The 22,403-nt window shown below is 46.1% G+C and overlaps 1 pseudogene; it reads left to right on the top strand.

Annotated features, from left to right (window-relative positions):
• The first annotated feature begins 16,128 nt into the window (after positions 1 to 16,128).
• LOC142565011 (U2 spliceosomal RNA) lies at positions 16,129 to 16,299 on the top strand (annotated as a pseudogene).
• Positions 16,300 to 22,403: the final 6,104 nt, after the last annotated feature.

Below are 22,403 nucleotides of genomic sequence, written 5' to 3'. Positions count from 1 at the left end.
CTCCAGATTGACCTCGCCAAAGCCTTTGATAAGGTTCAACACGGATTTTTGTTCCAACTACTGCGACATCTTCAGTTAGGGGATGTATTATACAATGGTATAACACTTTGTTATAAACATTGCACCACAAAGTTAATTGTGAACCGTACCCTCTCAGATATAATACAAGTACAGTCATCCGTTCGTCAAGGTTGTCCGCTCTCGCCTTTACTCTTCGCCATATACTTAGAACCGCTTTGCTTAAGCGTGCTTTGCGACTCGAGCATTAAAGGATACATGTATGCCGATGAGGAAATTAAAGTGATAGCTTATGCAGATGACATTGCCTTCTTTTGCGTCGATAAGCCAAGCATTACCAAGGCAATAAACGCTACCCTGCGACTACAGGAGCTACTGTAAATTTTGACAAAAGTAGAGGCTTTTGGCTAGGAATGTGGGCGCTAACTCCCTCTGTATTCGCGAATATTCATTGGAATCAGTCTCCGTTGCGATATCTTGGAGTACCTCTCGATACCTTCCGTTCATTGGACGTCCACGATAACCACTATCCGTCGAAAGGTGACAACCTGGCAGGGACGTGGTTTTTCCATTTGTGCGAGAGCTAAGGCATGCAATACAGTTCTCGCTTCTAATCTTCCTTATGTTCTGCAGGTCTTGCACTGCTCACGTGTCCATGTCCCGGCATTTCATAGAATATCTGCATGTTTTATTTGGCATTCATCATGGGAAGCCACGAGAAGGGACAACCTTTTTCTCCCGCTTGAAAAGGGAGGCCTGGGTCTTGTGCATTTGTTTGTGCGGCAATTGGTCAGGTGCTTATTATACCTTAAAAATGTCCGTCATCCATTCCTTCTCGCAGTTTTTCGAGCACGTCTTGCGTCACACCTCCCTTTTCTTTTTGTGACGACAAACTTTGCTCAAGAACTACCGTTATGGGGCTTCATAAAGGAACTTGTCGACACTATTTCATTCTTAAAAGCCAGATTCAACCTTGAATATTTGTTTACCGTTAATCGCACGTCGCTAAATGTAGCACTTATAGATAACCTTTTCCCTGAACCTCTGTACTGAAAGCCGTATCTGTCTCTATTTGGTCAAGATGTTCTTTGCCGTGTCCGTAGAATGTGCATTGCGCCAGCAGCGAAAACGTTTTTCTTTAAGCTGCACACCTCCACACTGCCAGTTAAAACGTGGCTTCAGGAAAAAGGACTGTATGTACCCTGGAATACAAATTGTAGGCTTTGCAATCAACCCGAGAGAATAGAACATTGCTTTATACTTTGTCGTGACGCATTTCTTTTTTGGGACATTTTACAAAGAACTATCAAAAAAGACTTTCTTCTCACATGTTATGGTATCCGGTTCCTTCCTTTGAAAAAGACAGCCAGTAATACACCATATGATTTGTTGATGTTATTAGGACTTTATTCATTATGGAGAAGTCGAATGATCGACAGACATGCCGAGCCACCTCGCTCGACAAGGTCTATCTTCCGAGAAGAGACTGCTCAAGTCCTTAGTGTGGCGGCTACATATGATCCCGTCCCTGAATGGATTTCGCGTCTGGACGCTTGTGTTTATTTGCCAGAATTTTGAACTGTCATTGGACTGTATACTATCTGTGAATTTGTTTCTCTTGTATGTTCATATGTAATGTAACTGCATTGGTTTGACAGTACCGATAATTCCATGCAAAAAAGAAAAAAAAAGTTCGGCGTGGTGCAGTGGTAAGGTGCTCCTCTCGGGACCGTGAGGTCCGACCTTCAAATCCCAGGCGAAAGCTTTTTTTTTACTTTGATATTTTTCTTTTTTTTTCGTACTAATAAGTTTACATATCCTGATAGAAGCCTCTGTCAATTTTTAATCAGCTATTGATCAGGAACTACAGAATTTTCGACTGCAGGACGTCACACTACAGAGAATAGAACGAGAGTCACAACGTCCCAAAATACGACAGACTGAAAATTTCCTGTTGTGTTTTTCAAGTGGTTGAGACGTCTACACGGCGTATACGCAGATTGCTGTCCTCTCTATTAAAAGCAACGTTGCTGACACACGCCGTACAAGACGTTGTACTACTCGCATAACATCAAAATACAACGCCGTCACCATCCGTGAGATCACCGCAAGCACGGTCGCTTTCGGTGGCGGCCTACAGATGGCAGCACAGGTAGCGCCGGTAAAGTTACAGGTGATATTATTTTGCCGTCTTCAGCTGTCGCTAAATGTGAGTGCGCGCTGCATTGACGCCGTCCGATGTAGTTGTTTAATCGTATGTACGCTGTGCCGAGAGAAATTGTGGTGCATTTTGTATGCATTGAGAATCACGAAACCCCTGGGACCGCGTAATGTAGCCCACAGTATCCTTCCTGTGGTGCGCCGATGTCGAAGATATGACCCTTCGCCGTATGTGGAACATTCAGGAGGGACAACGCATGGCAACCGCAGCGCCACGCTATTGGCTGCCGGCTGCGGGGACGCGCCGTGGCGTCATGCCTAACAACGTACTCTCATCACCAGCGGTCTCGCGCAGCTTGTGGGTCGTGGCCAACGCCGTGGCCAACGTTTTGTTGTGGCTGGCACGCAGACGCGGCTACGTGAAACAGGCGTCACTGTGTGCTGGCGCGGTCGCGAGCCGAGGGTGACGCGACTTTCCGTCCCATCCATCCATCGAAGCGCCCTCTCCGCCCTGCCGATTGATAGGAATCGGGACCTGCGCCGGTGCGACAGTTTACGCTGCGAGGATCGCTGGGCGAAACCAATGCTCGGAACCTGTGAGATGGAGTCGTATTCCACCGCTACTAGTAATGATACGCAGCGCGATGCCCTCAAGAGGAAACAAAATGCCCTTGCGATTAGTGTGCTGCTCACGTCCTGTTAATGCAATTCGGCATACATGGACACGGCGTGAAAGCACTGAATAGTGTTTTAACGTATTTGCGCTGGCACAAAACGTTATAAACAGTCCCGAAAGAGCCTATATTGTGTTGGATGTTAAAGTTCGCTCTAGATATCAATAAATATTGCAGGTATGTGCCAATTTCTTCACCTAATTACAGAGAACTTTCTCGGGCCGTTATTGCCTTTTTATGGCTTCCTCCATGTCCCAATATGCTGAATTTCAAGTACATTGAAGTTGTTGCAGATGCGAAATGCTACTTTTATGATGTATTTGGTTCACCTGTTAAATATAGTTTAAGAAGCTCTGTTCAAAATGAAATTCCCATCTTTTTACAACTGGGATAAAAAATGTTAGAGGTAAAAAACTGTTATAATGGCATTGTGCAAGCTAATACTTTAATTTAAGAGCACTGCTTTATGTGAATTTCTAAAGCACATCAATTTTGCTTGCCTTTTTCTGTTTTATAAACTAAAATGTAGATCTTTGAAAGGCAGCCTGACCCTCTTTAAATTCGAAATATTGGACACAGACTGGGAACACTGCTTTCCAATACACTCGCTGAAACTGTCTTATCAGAACACCCTAGTACACAATGCAGATCCATTAAGAAGTGACAAGAGAGTTTGACAATTTTAATCACTGAAAGACTTAGCGAAACCTTTTTTGAGTTGTTTTTTCTTGGTTTCAGACGCTGCACATTGCCTTTTAAGGCGTGTTTTCAGTGTTTATTTATGGGGAGGGCGTGTTAACATCTTTTACACCATGTCAATTATGTGGTGCCATAATGTGTTCTTGGATGGAGTTTTGCCCTTTCATTCAGTACAATGTAATGTTTTTTGTGTCATCAGCCGTTTTACATTTGAGTATGAGTATAGCATTTTGCTAAGTTTTGCCTCTGTCACCCAAGCTTGCAAGTTTGCTACCCACTACTGGTGACATGTGACACATGTGACTTGTTCAATAAAAGGAAGTCTGTCACTTATCCTGTGCACGGGTTGTCTTTTTTAATTACAATTTGTTGCCTATATTAGTTCTTTTGTTGCATCTCAGATTAGGAATGGCTATCATAGTTGACATCATTTAACCATATTGCACACAATGTGGATATGTACTTGCAATATATGGCCACCATAAATATAAATAGAAGTTAATAATTCAAGAATAGTGCCTTTGCATGGTGGGACAGCCATGAATTGCAGCTATAAGGTACCAGCGCTGCAAGTAGCACTGTTTGTGCAGAATATAGTTCAAGTCTACTACTTTTAAACGTCATTGTTTTTGTCTGCATTTGTATAGCTCCAATTCCTGTGAACAACACACATCTGGTGGAAGAGTGGCTTGCACCTGCAGTTGGGCACAATGAATAGCCAAATTTCTGCCCATTTTCATGTTATTCGCATATTAGTAGAGGCGGCGTTCTTATAGTAGCCTGTTTGCCCAGTGTAGAAGCCCCTGCGGGTGTCAGGATCTTGTACACATCTTCGGCTTTGCAGGGGACACCGCATCTGGCACATAGTTTGTCACAGGCCATGTCTTTGGGGCAAGTTGGGTTTACTCACTTGCAAAGGGAGAACCAAGCTTGTTGGATAATAATTAAAACGCCTGTACACTCAGTGGCCTTCTTCATTTTGTGTGACATATATGGTTATAGCTACCCTTGCTTTATGCACTTCTTGTCTGGCAGCAGTCCTGCTTTTGAAACACTCGGGATAGCTTTCAGCAAGCTGGACAGGAATAGCATTGAAAAACCAGCAGATGTTAATTGTCGCACTTGTCATGCGAAGCTTCGTCAGTATGATGAGGGTGGAAATTAATGAGGGTGTTCCTCAAGGCCTTGTAGCACATGTGACGAGTTTGGAGCAACGTGATGTATAGAACTTTTATGATCGCATACTATAGGTTCAGCAGGTGTGGCCATGGTTTAAGTGCAGTGCAAGGTCAAGAAAATAGATATCTATGAGCAGCACCCTGGTAAAGGAGACGCTGGGAAATCTAATGGGAAGCCTGTTGAACATCTAATTGACAGAGTTGCTGGCTTCATCAGGCAAAGTGTGATAAAGAGAAGGAAGTCATCAACACATCAGAATGTTTTTGCATATAGACACTTCTAAGGTTCTGAGGCACGCAAACAAGTCTTAGTGCGCAGGCTATGCATGACCAACTACATATGCCTTCTGTTTGGACAAAGAACTGCTCATTGTAACTGGATGAAGATGGAGTGGACAGAAATAAACGGCAGCTCCATTAATCTGGTTTCACTGGCATCAACACTGATTTGTAAGCCCGCATCGCCATTCTCCGCAATGCCTTCTTGGGTGACATCAACAAGGACCAGCTTGAGGCAAGGGGTAATAGACATCTTTACAAGCTAGAAATGCATGCATGCATGAGAGCACTATGTGTCCAAAAAGTAGGCACTTCCACAGGGGCACTGGAAAAGGAACATATTATTGACAGTGGGCAAAGACAAGCATCTCTGCTACTATACACCCAGCATTGTTGCCATGTAACGACATCTGAAACAATCCCTCTCAAAGAGGAAATCATCTTTGTGTATCTATAAAGAGGGCAGCAGGCAAAGCCCCTTCAGCAATGATGCCAGCTTCAAAAGGCCCACTTGCACATCCTGAATGCTTCCTTCTTAGACTTTGCTGGGTGCAAGCATTCTACTGTCCAAAAGTTGTCATTGAGAGCACTGTTCGTTTGGTTGCAATACAGTTCAGAAGTGATTGCAACAAATTTCCCTTCCTAGTTGGTCTGGAGGCTCACGGTGCTCATGAAGCAACACCATGAGATAAGCAAGGTGACTGGATGCCTTTAAGCCCTTGTTCGTTTATCACACTGTTTTGTTAGTAACAACCATGAGATCTGAAACCAACAAGCTCAAGTTCGGCACTCTAGTGGTTACTGTGGAGGATCCATAATAAGAAGCACACAACAGAAAACTCAACGGAAAGGATAAGGCACCATTTAACACTTAGTATTGCTGCAGCCCACCCCCTTTTATTTTGCCTGGTCATGCTACATTTTTTTCTATAGATAGGCATGAACTTATCCTATGCGCAGCTTACTGCAGAGAGCATAGGTGATGTTCCCAATCGGTGTCCGATTTTTATATACACTATGTGCTGGCTCAAAGAGGCTCGAAACACTGCAATGGAATCTTCTAGTAGAAAATGTACCTGGAAGAAAAAAAAACTGCTACAACCACCTTGGCAACATCTTGTCCCCTTAATAAAAATTGTGCTTCCGTATCAACTTCAGCCCTCCAGTTTAGAGTACCAGTGCACTTATGAACAACGAATCAATTCTCAAAGAGCACGTGCAGTCCAGCCAGAAGCATAGGCATGAATCCGCATTGTGCTCCTGCATTGAAGGTGAGTAATGCATTACAATATGGCGAATGTGCCTTAGTAAGCGTCCCGGCAATATGAATTTGTAATGTACAAAGAATTGTCAATAAAGCTTACCAAGAACACATATGCACTTGCAAATTATATCACAATTGAAAATAATGAGTGAACCTAGGTGCCCTTTCCAATCGTAGTATTCGACTTCGCCCGGCCATCTGCTAACCGCCTGGTTATCATAGATTGTAGAGCGGCTGTCCCGGAAAGGCGGTAGTCCCGGGTTTGAGTCCCAGACCTGGACGATTTCTTTTTTTCTACTGTGAGGCTTTCCTTTTGAGGAATCCGTACGGGTTTCTTTTGTAGCAATTGCTACGAGCGGGTGGATGTGCGATTTTCCCTTTATTAATAATGTGTGTGTGTATGCAACAATGGGAGTGCTGAGAGCAAGCCTTAAAATAATGTGTGCTATGTCCCCAACAAAGAATTTATTGTCTGCAGCATTTTGTAAAATATTATGTTCACAGGTTGGCAGGTATGACATAATGTACAACAATAATGTACAACACTTTTGCTGTAGATGCCATATTCATAACGTCCATTTTCTGTCTACTTGAATCGTATATTTAGAAATTGGCCCACCTTCAGCTTGATCAAGCTACATAGGTAGCCCCCTCTGAGTTAAATATAATTAGGGGCTATTGTAGATATGCATGATATACCTACTCATTGTATGGTGACAGACATATTTAGGGACTGCGTTGTGAGGCATGCATATTCTTTTACCTGTATGTCTTGCTGCAGGTTGCCCGACAAAAGGTTAAACGCTTTGCCCACCTTTATTATTATGCTTTAATGTAGACTTTAACATCTGTGCCCACACAGACTCCATGTTCTTAATTACATTTTCCTAAGTATTCACTGTTGTGCTTACATTATTGTGTATTACATTACTGTGTATTACATGTTTTTCTTTGTTTTATGTTGGGGGGGGGTTATTCATTTCCATAATAGTACAGAGAATTGGACTTCAAAACAAAAAGCCACGAAAGGTGGCTTAAAAGTGTATGAAGCTTGGGATTCTACATTCCATCCCCTAAAACGCTACCAGTAGTAAAACATTCCTAATTGTCTTTTTTATAAGCTAGCTGCCAGATACATAGTCCCATTATGAGAGTATGATATTTTTTCTTGTTCGGTCTGACTTGTTTTGTTGAATGTTCTCCTTGTTAGTTCATAATTTGTTTTCTTGCCACCTCACGCAATACTCCAACTGGAGCCTATGAGCTATGTCTATAATAAATAAGTAAATTCTAAAAGCATTCAACAAACCATGCAGCATAGCATTTAAATGTTGCCAGTTTATAATGCTTCTCGAGTGCAGCGCAGCATGGAGCTTGAGGCTGATCTCTTCAGATGTAAAAAAAAATTGCAGGTTATGAAAATGTGGTCCTACAAACTGCTGGTTATGCATGTCAGTCAGCCTGTTGCAGTGGTCACAAGTGAGAATGTAACCAAAAGCTGGGAGTGCTCGGCCCTTTTGCATATGGCACAGGATAAAGCTTCAACTCTGCTATTGCTTCTCTTATAATAATGGCCTCCGAGTATACATGCTGAGTTATGCTTCTGGAGAATCTTATTAGTTAACCTTATCAGGTAATACCATTAGCCTTATGGGTGCTATAATGTTGCAGTGTCTGCAGGATGGCCAGCATTAGAATACACATTAAAATTATTGTACAAGTCATGCAATGGTATCGGGATTGGCCCACCAAGTGACAACCTTTAATTACACTATACCTGGGATCAGCCCAGCTCACTCAGTCAGGGAAACATCCATGCATAAGGGGAGGGGTATGGCAAAAAGAGGGCGTTCGATTAATATTTCTCACATAGATAGCTCATACATATAATCTTTCTTAACTTGGATGCTTTGTTGCGCAAAGTGAAGTTACTTATGGACATAATGTCAGCGTTTCGATCCTATTTATTCTTAACGAAAGTTGCTTTGTTCAGTGTCACTTTTTATATTGTTTCGCTTGTGATTCTAAGCTCACTTGTTTTACTGCTGCTTAGGTATGGCTGGACCTGGAGAAGAAGTGTAAGCAGACCATGCTATGTTGCTGATCTGCGCTGATCTCCACATCCAAGTTGGTCCCGCGACAGTTGGGCACCATTGTGCCTTGCTTCATTGCCAAGGTGATATAATATGGTGAGCTTGTACTTCAATATCGGTATTGAAAATTATGTTAAGGAAAAAAGACAAGGATTGGCCTGTATGATAGATACACTCGTGTTCTTTCTTTAAGGTGTTCTTTTGACACTGTTCTGCATGGACATAGTTTTAGAGATTATAACAGTCCTTTATTGCAAAGTGCCATGGAGCTAGTTTATGCGTTAAACTAGCACTCTTTCACCAAAAAAGCCTTATTTAGCACACAATTCATAAGGAAGGAAAGGAGGCAACAGGACAGAGTGCTACTAACAGTTCAGTTTTATTGCTCGCACAGTGATATTATGCAAAAGGCCAAAGGGGGAGAATAGATCTGAATACATGCTGTTCGCACAGAAACGAAAAGGACGCATCACATGGCTAGCGTGACACTTGTTTTACAATGATAAGAAGCAGTCTGTCTAGTAATTCTCTGCATGGGGAGCTAGTGCTAGGTTCCTCGTCATACATATAATAAAAGCCTCAGATATCTCTCCAGCGCTTTTGTCTTTATATTTTGCCACGATCAAGCAGCTTTCAAACATAGGTGCAAGTGCGCCGAGAGCAGTGCACTACCACTGCTAACTGACCCACGCATCAAGTTTGCTTGGTCACGCTGCCAGTCATTTATACATTGGCCGGTTTATCCGACGTAGCCTATACTGCACGAAATGGTATGTGATAGACTCTGCACCTGTGTGCTGTACGTGCTTTGTTACATGCTTTTTTTTTCAGAGATAGTGATGCAGGCCTTTTCATTATTTACATGCCTACACAACAAACCAAGCATTATCTGTGCTTAGAAAGAATTGTAGGAAAATCCAGCATGAGGCAGCTGTTCTCAGCACGAAACAAACTTGATTCTTTGGTTTTCGTTTATTGGTGCAATCACACTAAGGCAGACAAGCTTGTAGGCTGTGCTTCTGCAATTTGTACAGCACACTGACAGCACTGGTGGGGGCCTCATCTGTGGGCTGACTGATGGCACCTTCTACGGCGCAGATCACTTGTGTTGGGCGAGGTACCAATGTTGACGTTTGTTCCGTTGTGCAAAACAGCAGTCCTAGGTTTAGAGTAGTTGTAGGAAGACAAGGTAACATAACTTCCATGGCTTGAGTGGGCTCATTTTCTTGGGGCATCTAGCTTTTTTTCTTGCAACTGTGCAGAGGTGCTTCCCTAGAGTCTGCGTGAAAATGATATAGAGTTGTGCATTCGGGAACTCCTGAACAATGATATGCTGTAGTTAGGGCTTTGCGAAAATGCACCGTCTACCAATTGGTAGAAGGTGAATTTTTAAGCCACTGATTTCCTGTTGGCATGCTTGTACTCATGCTGTCAGAAATTTCTTGGCTTGCCGAATTATCTCGAGGCCCCACGCTGACGATGCTACCGATGTCTTCATGTGCAGACTTTTCAGGATGAGGTATTTTGATTTGCAAATGTTGTTGAAAGGTAGGTGGCGCTTACAGGTAGCTATTCTAGGTATTAGTGAAATGAATTGGCCCATCTTGCTTCTTCAAACATCGTCACGCTGACATCAGTCGCACAAACGAAAAACCTGGCCTGCTCGCAGCGTCGCGCACGAACAAACAAACAAATAAGCTGCTGGATTGTCTTGACATGGCATACTAAGCTGACACCGGAACTGTGCATGTAGCTACAAACCAGGCAGAAACGATGATGATCAGCAGGGATTTGCAGTAGCGCCACTTCGTGGGGCAGCAAGGAGGCTCCGTTCAAAACAAAAATGGCGTTCAGCAAGTCGAACCATGCAACGGTCAGAGTCGGTGCATGGTGCTCTCGATCAAGTTGGCTCAAGGAGTGTCCGAAAAATCAGACGAGGTTGCAAGGCGTCCGAACTTTCGGAAGTTGTTATACATTATGGTCCATGGGGAGAATGGCGGTGCCGTGAAGCAGACCGAGTAATCATGTCCGAATTTTTCGAGTCCGGAAAACCAGTCGGCGACTTTACCTATACCTATGTGCCTATGTGTACCTAGGTGCAACAGTGTTTGCTATGATCTGTGCAAGAATTGCTGTTGCCCGTAGATGCCCAACATGTCGGGTGTCAAATTGTCAAATACCTTGCAAAAGTGATCGACGGAAAAATACCGCTTCTGCTATATTTCGCTTTTGCAAGAAATTTAGCGGCTGCTGGCACTTACCTTGAAAGGCTTTATATGGTCTTCGCATGGCCAGGGCCTTCTACTTTTGTGAGTTTGCCTATCTCTAAATTTACCCCTGTTTTTATAACTTCAAGTTGGCGGGATCTCTAGTCGCCTTTAACGTGTACCCAATAGACCTTACATAGGGGTTTTTGCATTTCCCTGCCATAGAAATGCAGTCATTGTGGCCGGGATTTAATCCCATGCCCTCTGCCTGAGCAGCGCAATGTCAAAGCCAGTACACTAGGGTATTTTGCTGGCAGAAGGGTTTAGTTTCTGAATAATTTATTATCTGAACCTGTCGGTGTTGTTTTTAAAGGTATTTAATGTTTGTATTCTGTTGCTTCAATACTAGCAATTATTGTTAATCAAGCGATGTGTCCATCTTTTTCCTATAACACTTGTTTCAATTGCCTGCTAATTATGACAGCTTATTCTCCCTCAGTAATCCACGTTCCCTTGAAACATAGCCATTGCATGAAACCACATATTTTTCAATAAGATTTATTCATTATCTCCTATGACCGGAATTCTGAACCTTCTTTATCTGTGGGAACATAGGCAAATTTGCCTATGTACTAACCTGTTGCATGAGTCAAGATAAATTATTGACTTTACTTTTTCAGGTGCCCTGCTCGCTCTCACCCAAGCAACCCATTCCAGCGGTCTTCTCTTGGCAGACTGGATGCATCAAAATACCGTTAGAAGGTCCAATAAACAGTGCTTGGGACATTTATGACATGCTTTTACTTAAGCCGGAGGACTTCAGGCTTAATGAAAGCTCAAGTGGGTGTACAGAAATACCTACGTAAAGTATACTTGTCTTTTTCACTTACAAGTACATGCCAATACTTTGCCTGACATTTTTCACCCCAAAATTACGCTTGACTGTGGATTTGTGAACAAACCATTACAGCAGAAAGCACTGCAGTAAGACGAGTACAAGTAATCAAACATGTACTAAACTTGCAAGAATTACATTTGCATACTTGTAGTAAATATAAAATTGAGGTACAGTCTTCTTCAGGGTGCATTTTCTTGTAGGTCATACATAGGGAACGTACTCGTGGGTCATACAAAACTTGTTTATGATGTATCACATCAGTGTTGGTAGTGGTAATCAATTTATGCCGAAAATTGTGTTCATCTTCGTATCAAGCAATGTACCATGCAAACCTACACGTGAAAGTGGCAATCTTGTTGCAAACATAATAAAGATCTACTTCTCTTCAATGCTGAGCGCAAATACACAAGTGTACAAAATAGGTTTAAAGAGTAAATTATATTAAGCAACATCAATCCATTCTGAAAGGACCTGGTATGAATGTAGCAAAAGATAGGTCTGAACAGGGGCAAACAGATCTAGGTTAGATATTACAGGGGAATAAACGGGTCAGGATTAAACAGGATTTAAACGGGTCAGGTTTAAACAGGAATAAACAGGATTTAAACAGGTCAGGACTGAACAGGATCAAACGGGGTCCCGTTCCATAACCCCATTTGATGAAACCCGTTTGAAAACAAATAGGATTTTGTAGTAGGGTGGTTTGGCCTTACAAACAAGCTTGCACTCGGGTCTCGTTTGCACGCGACAGCGTTTCGTTAACAGCGAAAGACTGAGGCGTCGCGACTTCATTCGTGAGATAGAGAGCATAGAGTCTCTAGACAGGCTGAATTTTATAAAACTGCCCACGCTGTTGCTGAGGTTATCAATGTTGGCAGGGCGCCCACAAGGCAGTAGTACAATGGAGTGAAGTGAAGGACATCGCTTCTCGGCCTTTTGGCTAAGACTGCTGCCCCGGGCCGAGAAGACCTCCACGAGCCATCACTGCTATCCCGGAGGTCGCGTCGGGACCACGGCGGACCTCCAGGAGACTACAAGCGCCTGCCGACTAGGATCAACCCGCCCGCCCGTCTGCCTGCCCGAGCGCCATCTGCCGAGCAGCGGAGCAACCCGGCGGGCCTCCCCAGCGCCTGCCGAGCGGCCCACGATCACGGGAGCCAGCACCCCTGCTAGCGCCCCCTGTCGAGCTGTCGGCCAACCCCTTGTCCACAGCGGAGCCAGCGCCATCTGCTGAACTCCCCCCACAACCAGAGTACAGCGGCGTTCCAGCGCCTGCTGTACACAACGAGTACAACTAGTTTCAACTATGAATCCCGGAGGCCACGCTCCCAGCAGCCAGGCCCCCCACGCAATGAATCAAAGCTGTGAGACCCCGATGCGGGAGAATTGTTTCACGTTCGACGCCCCTGAGGGCGACATATCTGTATATGACCTGATTGACGCCATTGAGGCGACTGCGGGGGACAACAGCGTACTAGCACTACAGCACATGGGAGGCTCAAAATTTCTAGTGTGCACAAGGAAGGCCGCACAGGCGACTAAGCTCATGGTAGCTGAAGGCTTCCGCGTAAACCACGTCAAAGTGCCTGTTGACGCTGTCGGCCCCCCAGTCACCTTCGTGAATGTGTACAGATATACCATTTACATGTCGGCTGACACTCTATCGCTTGCTTTGCAACCTTTTGGCAAAATCAAGAGTGTCGTTTTCGCACAAGTGGCTAATCGCCAAAATAAGCTTAACGGTGTTAGAGTAGTCCGAATAGAGATGAGCAAGCCGATTCCAAATTTTCTAAAGGTCCATGGCTACAGGATCATGTGCGAATACCGAGGAATGCGGCGCGTTTGCGCAAGATCCGGTGCTGACAGCCACATGGCCACAGCATGCACTGCGCCGTATTGTAAACGATGCGGCATTTTTGGCCACGATACCGAAGGCTGCGACGAAGAACGCCATAGATGCGGTGGCAGCCACGGAACAAAAGCCTGTTTCCGCGGGAAAGCGTATCCTAAGTCGTATGCAGGTGTGGTTGGGCGACACACGCCCACAGAACAAGAGTACGCCAGAAACGCACAACTGAGCCAGGCTTTCCCGCCGATAGCTGAAAGTTCTGCGCCAAGAATGCAAGTTCTCCAGTCGAGCAACTTAAGCTCCAAAAAGATAACACACGACTTCTGGCTAGGCGCAGAAAGCACCCCAGCAAGTAACAGTCACCCAGGCACAGACACAAATGCGCGACAACCGCAAAACGTCACCCAAGAAAATAGCCACGATAAAGCAATGAAAGACGTCGCGCCCCGCGATCTAGACGCAACAGATACAGATAGTACCAGAGAAACAAGCGAGCCGCAATCCGCAATGCAGACAGCAGACTCAGAAAGCGAAGGCGGCAAGGAAAAAACAAATGAACGCAAACAAACCACCCCCGGACGAAGCAGCACCTTTGAAGATAAACCAATTGTGAGTAGCGGGAGGTACGACATCCCGGAGGACAAAACGCAGAAGGAAAACATCCCTCTCGAAGCACAAAAAAAAAACAGAATGAAGGAATAACTTTCGAGGGACCAAACACAGAACCCTCCCCCCCAAAAGGACAGCCGAGAATTAGCGAAGACAACCCAACTGGGAAAGGCACACAAATAGGACGCAGCGGCCGGGTCCCAACCGTACCGACCGTAGGCGCCCAGACAACAGCCCAGCAAAGACATAGGTCTCGATCAGGCAGAAGGGGAGGCGAAGGAAAAAACACGCCAAAGAGCGACCAAGCCCAGACACCCAAAGAAGTACAAAGATTTTATTGAGATAGTTAAGCTTCTTTATAACGACCTCACATGCAACATACAGATGAACAAGATCATTACACAGAATTTTAACTGTAAGAAGGGAATCCGCCAAGGATGCCCCATAGGACCAACCCTGTTCGTCATCTCAATAGAACCCTTGATAACTAGCATAACCGGAGAAGAACGCATCCGCGGCTTCCCAATGACAGGTCGAGAAGAAGTAAAGATCATGGCTTATGCGGACGATCTTTCTATCTTTGTACGCAACGAACTAAGTCTTTGGTACATTCGGACGATCTTTACAGAGTACGCAACGCTGTCCGGCGCCGCGTTAAACGACGAAAAAAGTAAGGCGCTCATATTCGGCTCCTTCCCACCGTGCGCTATAGGAAACTGGCAACGAGTTGACACCGTGAAGGTCCTTGGACTGTACTTCACACAAAAAGGGGTGGCACAAACCACATGGCAGGTTGCCATCGCAAAAGCAGAACAGGCATTATACCACCTACAGCAAGCGGAACTAACACTGACAGAAAAAGCCCTTGCAGTAAGGACCACAGCTTGCGGCTTCGCCAACTATGCAAGTCGAATAGGCATTATGCCAAGCAAAACAATCAACAAGCTAAATAAAATGATTACGGCCTTCCTATGGGATAACAAGCCCCCCCCCCCCCCCCCATTAAAAAGGAACATTCTGTAACTCGCGACGTCGAGCGGAGGTCTCGGTCTCCTCCACGTCAAAACAACCACCAGACTCCTAGCTCTAAAGACGGCACGATTCTTAGGTAACTCAACTGACTACATAGGCAAGAGCCTAATACGGTACTGGAATAGCACGCACCGAAGTGTTCTTGACTACAGCAGAACCCCAGGACCACAGGCTGAGTCCCTCTTTGAATTCTACAAGGCCGCAGTCATCACCAAAGCCATGTTAGAAAAAGAGGCACCGGACATCAAAATAGATACTGACTCGCCTGCCCGAATCACCGAGACACTAACAGAAAAACAACTGTCAAAGGAGGATACGGTAAAAATGAACTGCATAAAGGAAAATCGCCAAAAAAATATGGGACTCCCCAAGGAAGTACAAGACTTCGAAGTTAAAAGGAATTGGCAAGTGCTTCCAACACGACAGAGACTGTGCCGAAAGGGCATTGTGCCAAACGACCGATGTCCCAATTGTGAACACACCGAAACAGTGGAACACGCCCTATTTGAGTGTGCCGCCGCGAAGATAGTATGGCGGTTAGTTTCAAACGTTTTTGGTGTACGGACTCAGTCGCCTCAAAAGAAAACTAAAAGCAGATTTGACAACTTGATGCTGGCCTGCACGATGTACATTATTTGGAAGTGAAGATGCCTTGCGGAAGTAAGGAAAACGCCGGTGAGAACGGCATACCCCGCCCTCCAGAGGATAAGTCTACTTCTGTGGGGCCAGCTAAATGAGGAAATCGGAGCCACCGGGGAGGAAAGCTTCCTCAGGCATTGGCACACAAAATTCTTTATTTATAAAAACGGGCAACTTACATACCCCATAATACCGTACTAGTAACCCCTCCAACCCGCCACTTGGAAACATATTAATCTGCGGCAGCATGTAGCATAGAACACTGTCTCCAACGTTGGAATGATAGCCGCTAGTAGGAATATGCACAGGAGCTATAAGACCCAATGATGTTCACTGTCTCCCTCTTGTTTCAATGACTGTCTTTTTCGGGCTCTTGAACAGCCTTAGAAATGTATAAAGATGCACATAGTCTGTTTGTAAAAAAGCTAAACAACATGTGAATGTTACGGAAGTATCACAAAATTGTATAGAAACAAGTGAACTGTGTATTGTAAGTCTGTGATGACATGAAATCAGTTGTTGGATGAATAAACCTTCCCTTTGTAGTATCTGTTCTTATCGGCTTAATATCTGATACGGGTTCTAATGGACCCACGATATTAAACCTATTTTTGGAAGTTGGCGGAGTGCTTGAAGCCTGCTTCACCTCCGCCGCAGGTCGGCCCGATATTGCACTACCTTCGGGATCGGCCCCCGCTCACTTAGGTGAGACTTCATTCAATCAAAATGAAGAACACAAGCTCGAAGCGAGCACTGACTTGACACGCACCATTCCTATACTATACGCAACGATGCCGGTTCGCGGACCACGAGAGTAATTAAACGGCCACTCCATCTGCGTGTAGCGTCGCACTTCTTGCGTCGCAAATGGGACAGCCGCACCAGCAAATTTCTAATTACGGCCTTCGAGAAAAATAAATGACAGCAAAAGAAAAAACCAGGAGGGAGAATCGGCAAATTATATGTCTAAGAAATAACATTGTTATTTATCCGATGTTTCTGAACGATTGTCTGCTGTAATGAGCCACTAGGGGAGGGGGGGGTTGTATGATTAGTCGTGGGTTTGGTAACCAATGTGAATCCCACTGAAAGCCAACACTGGATTTTAGAGTTCACTATTGCTTGGATCCGTAAACCACAGCGCCGATGCAAGCTCGCCCTGCCAAAATCCGCTGCCCTAGTGGAAGAAATATTCCCTATGAAAGGAAAATAGAGTGCCCGATTTCTGGCAACTACTGTGCAGCCTTTGTGTGCACATTTTTTGCAGCAGTGGGAGCGAGCGCCTCGTAAACAAACTTGTCGTGTGGCCAAGTCTTGCGAAATATATTCGAGGGTTCAAAGGTGCCTCAGCTTTCCAACCTGTATGTTATGAAGATCTGTTGCTACCTTTTCATCATCATCCTCCTGGCTACGCCCACTGCAGGGCAACGGCCTCTCCCATAATTCTCTAAGTACACCGGTCACGTGCTAATTGTCGCCATGTAGTCCCTGCACATTTCCTAATCTAATCTGCCCTCCCAACTTTCTGCCACCCCCTGCTACGCCTCCCTTCTCTTGGAATTCAGTCCGTAATCCTTAATGACCATCTTCCCCCCACATTGCATGCCCTGCGCATGCCCATTTCTTTTTCTTGGTTTAAACTGAGGTGTCACTAACTCGCGTTTGTTCGCTCACCCCTCAATCTGCTCTATTCCTATCCCTCGTGACGCTACACCCATCATCCTTCTTGCCAAAGCTCGTTGCGTCGCCCTAAATTACCCTTTGGTAATCCTTAAAACTTTCCGTTGGGGCACTCGTGGCATCTTTCTCGTTTAAATAAGGCGAATTTTTTTTTCAATTTTGGGGGAAAACTCAATGAGCTAGGCGCGATTCTGTCCCCGGCGCCGCTCTCAACAATATGGCGGCGCCAAGGCTTTTTGCCTGCTGGTTCGGCTTAACGCAGAAGACGCTCGCACGACAGTGAAGCTGCGTTGGAGGGGCAAAGAGTAGCGCAGTGAAGCGCATGCTCGGGCGAAAAACGCAAATATTAGCCAAAAATACAACCAAGTCGCCAAATACGAATTTCCATTATTGGAAATTCGAGTTCAGTTTGTGCATTGCGTTCGCCTAAGGCAAAGAACATAAATGCGAGTGCCACAGCAGCCAAGTCAAAGCTTAGGATCGCGTACAATTTTTTTTCTTGCTTTTTACACCTTGCCTGCATGCCCCTTGCGCGGCCCTAGCACGCACACGAAAGTTATGAAATAGTGAAAACACGAAATAATGCAGTGCGGCTGTATCAGATCTATTTTGTGCGCTTTGTTCTTTGTGGACCAAAGCGGTGTGCGTTACGAGAAAGTTTCAGTGCCCTTATACTGTGACCTGCGAACCTATATTTAAAACCACATTGATTTGTACGGTTATTGCTACAAACTGCGTGTCGGTGTGTTTCTTTTTTTTCGCTACCAACGATGGGTTATTGCAACCGCGATCGGTTCTGCTGCTACGCTAAACGCGTTCTTGCCAACGGTTGGCTCTATACGCGACCCGTGACGCATGGTCGGCACATTCAAGCAGTCAATTGCAAACCGTTCCAAGAAGAAGGATGCACTCCACTTGACGCCGGGAGCGCTAGTTCGACGACTGTACGTTTTGACCCTCGAGGAAGCGCCGCCATCCGACGTTTTCTATAATATGATAAGATTCAGAGCGACCGCGACCGCTTGTCTTTGTCAATGTCTCGGGCACACTTTTTTTTTTAAATCCAGATACTCAGACGCGCCCGTGTTTACGCGCACTTGCTCTCTCCGGTAAGCAGGGAAGCTCGGTTGGGGTGGTGTCGGCCCTTGCGCATGCGCTGCTGAGCTCGTCGCTTCGGCGGCCAGTCGACGCTGGCGCGGTACTGGTAATGAACTTCGACGTGCGTGGTGAAACGTCACTTTGTATTGCCGCTGTAGACTAGCAATGCAATGTGTTTGCGAGCGATTGGAGAAATGAAAGAACGGGCACTGTCATGCCCTTCTAGAGCAGCGTAAATGTTCCTCCAAGCACTAGGTTTGTAATTTGCGCCTACGAACATGAACTAAACAATGAAAATGGTCTGTAGCTGCCTTCGCTTCATAAAATTCCCGTACGAAGAAATTTGCGTGCGCAAATGACAGCGCAAAAGAGAGAAACCATGTAAAGAAGAATGGCTGCCTTTCACGTGATCTCCCGCATGAAACCAGGGGATAGACTAATTTTAGCCGTTCATTTTGATTTGCCGAATGTAAGCCGGAACATTTCCTACACGCGGTCTTAAGATTTGAATGGCAATCAAAGACAACCTTTTTTTTTATTTCTGTTTGTTCTATCTGGAACCAAACTAATTAGGAACGCCATTTCAATCTTAGATTCGATTAGATATCGTGACTGGTATGCTGAAAAATCACGCCTTGCGTCACGTCACCCCTTGTATGAACATGCTGTTAACCTTCGTGATCACGGCATCAAAAATCGCCAGTTCCCGAACTTTAATCGCGCCGATGATGCTGGATTCTTGTTGTAATGATTAGATAGAAAGCGCTTGTTCTACGGCTAGCTTTAAGGAAAAGAAAAACATCATTTAGGAATGGATAACTCAAAACAACCGAAAAATCTGCAGGCAATTCATACTACAATGAGAGTACTAAGAATACTGAAAAAGATGAAATCTAAACATGCTGCAAGGAGCCAACAAATGCAATTGAACCAAATTATTTCATCAGGACATGCCCCGAAAAAACGTGGCCACTTTCAATGATCACTTCAAATCTGATTCCTTTTTCTTTTGTTCTTTTTTTACAACGGATACTAATTATCTTCCCAATGGCGGATGTGAAAATTTCGGAGCGCGGCATTTCCGAAATCTCATGGCCTCGGACGCTTTCTCTCTTGTTTAAGTATTTTGGTGGTGGCGTATTGGTGCAGATGGAGAAAATTTTTGCGCACATAATTTATAAACCTGTGGTTCATTTTCTTGAAGAACACAAAGGGCTGACAAACGACCAACGAGGACACAACTAAATTGGTATTACGCACGATTTCGCAGCCGCAGTAACAAAAGGGTCGTAACAAACGGACGCTCATTGCGATTTCACGTCTCTCAAAATGAAAAAATAAAAACGACTGCACAAATTAGGTTTTCCCAAACTGGATGGTTTCGATCAGCTTTTGAACAGCTCTTCCTTGAATTGAGTGGGCGTTGATTGCGTAGGTGCGGGCATCTATTGTTAAGGATTTTTGTAAATGGCATCATTACTGGATAGATGCGGACGTCTGCGTGATGTATGAAACAGTCTGTTCACTTGAGGATCAAGGGAGAACCCAAAAATAAAATCATGTCGTGGTGAGAGAAGTGGCAGATGAGTACTATTATCGGGAGAAAGTGAAAGGAAAACCGCCTCGTACTAAGGAGCCACTCCTCTTAAATGTGAAGCTCCAAACAGGTTCTTTTTCTTGAGACGCTCTATAAAGTTATACACAGCTCCAGCACCCGTACACGAAGACAAATGTCCAAACTGGAAAGAAAGCATGAAATTCGCGGCGCCCGTTTGCTGTGAAACAACGGGCAACATTACGCAAAGTCCTCTACCACGTCAGCCGGGGCGGCAACGGAGAGCACCAAACGCCCGCCCTTAAGCCCGAAAATGCTCGGCGCTTAAGCCAAGTAGCGGGTAAAAATGCTCGGCGCTTAAGCCACACGGGGACTAAAACTGAGGCCACGGGACTGTTGCTGAAATTGCATGTAGTCCGGTAGGCGCCGGTCTGTCGGCGCCTGCGCGCGGCAAAGTCCGCAACCACGTCAGCCAGGGCGGCGAAAAAAAAAAAAAAAAGCCAGCCCCCCTGTTCTAGCGTTAGCGTACGCGAGGCGGCAGTCAATGCCGGCCTCGCCGTTATAGCCCCAGGAGGAACACGAGGTCGTTCTCTGGAGTCTATCTGTCTCTCTCTCGTCGACTGGAACAGGAAATGGCGTGCATATTTGCAACTCGTGTTGCGAGGCCCTCGTGTATAGCGGCGCCAACACACACACACATCGCCCCGAAAATCGGCCGGTTCGAGACGCAACCGCACCATTCTTCTGTCGGGAGCGCGGCTTTCGACGATGCCGAAAGCCGCTTCTTATGCGCGTCGACGAGGCTCTTTGTTGACCAGATGAAACGCGCGCGAGACAGCGCACGCAGCGCATCTCCCCGCGGCTGCTTCACGACAATCAAGATCGGCAACGCCCTCCAACTGTGGCGCCACAAGTGGATGTGAAAGCACCAGTGGCTCCTCTCGTCGCAGGTGCCAACAGCAATGGTCTGCTGCCATTGAGCAGAATGTGTATGTAAAGCACCCTCTTGCGCCAGCAAGACTGGCCCCGCTTCAAGCGGAGCCACATTGCGACAACGGTCCCCTTCCGTTTCGCCTTTTGTTGCACGGAGTTGCGACGGAGCGAACAAAGAAAATAAAAAAAAAAGGCTGCGCTTTACGGCAACCGTTTCGTGCGAGTCCTGCCGCCGGCAAAGAGCTTGCTCCTCCTCTGTGGTCCGTCTCACACGAAAGGACCCAACACTCTTCGCACCTGTCGGTACTGCGATCGCTTGCTCGGGAAGGATGTACTATCGGCCAAAAAAGTTAACGGACCACGGCACAGGTGGCCGGAGCGGCTGCAGGGCCACACCGGGGCGCTGCTATCTCGCTCCGCGCGCTGACGGCGAGAGTGCCCCGAGTGACGCCTGACTTCGCCCTCTCTCTCGCGCGGGGCCTTGTCACGCTTGATAAATTTCTAGTGCGCCGTTCGGTTGCTCTGCTGCTGACGCTCGCGACGAAGGGGACTGTGCATCGCCGGTAGTTTAGCACATGGCGCTGTCGAACAGTAGTGGACGGCCGCGGGGCATCAAACCGCGCCACTGAGACGAAACGAAGACTTGTTCTTAATGTTTTGCTTATATTCACCATACCTCTCATATTAGTGCATTTCGCTGGCGTCCACCGCTGCTCGTCTTTAGGCAACACAACGCAAGCAGCCATAACGGCGGCTACGGTGACGCGCGCTTGCAGGCGTCAAGATTTACTGCCGGCGCGGGTTCTCTGTCGATATTACTTGTCCGGCATTGTGTCCAGCAGTGGGTTTATTAACTATAGCAGTGCGCCTCTACACACTGCTTTAATTCGTTTCTGCAATGCACAGTCCGTTATGAAACTTTCTTTACAAAAGTAGCGTCAGAAAGAGATGATTGCAAAGACTAACCGGAAAAGCAAGTCGCTCGTGAAAGTTTATTCACGGAAGAAGATAAAAAGTGGGTTTCCATGCGTTGAAGAGGTCCTCAATGGGATGAAAATTCGCCGTCGCCCGCGATGACTTGGCCTACTCGTCTTGACATCGAGTCATAGAGCGCGGCCACTAGCTCCGGACGTCCGCGTAGTGCTTCCCACTCTTCCTTCACGGCATGCCAACGCTGATCCGCTGTGCCACCACACAGGTGCCGGGAGTCAAGAGTCTACTTCAACATTCCCCAAATGTTCTCGATGGGGTTAAGATCAGCCCCATTAGGCGGCCACGGAAGCTGACGTACGGCGTAGCGCTCCAGAAGTGCGCTCACAGCGCGTGCTTTGTGCGCAGGGCTGCGGTCGTGCTGGAACATGTAGCACCCGTCCCGGAATGGCCCGTCCTGAACGTATGGAATGAAGTGCTTGACGAGGAGTTCGCAGTACTTCCACCCGGTGAACGAGCTCTCAATCCGCACGAGTGGGCCAAGGCAGTCCTTCCTGATGGCGCCCCAAACACTAACCGAGCAGCGGCCGCTGCTGAGCACGCTGTGG

The sequence above is a fragment of the Dermacentor variabilis genome, chromosome 11 (assembly GCF_050947875.1).
Source record: "Dermacentor variabilis isolate Ectoservices chromosome 11, ASM5094787v1, whole genome shotgun sequence".
Taxonomy (NCBI): Eukaryota; Metazoa; Arthropoda; class Arachnida; order Ixodida; family Ixodidae; genus Dermacentor; species Dermacentor variabilis.
The sequence above is the reverse complement of the archived record's forward strand: the minus strand, read 5'-3'. Positions and strand labels throughout refer to the sequence as shown.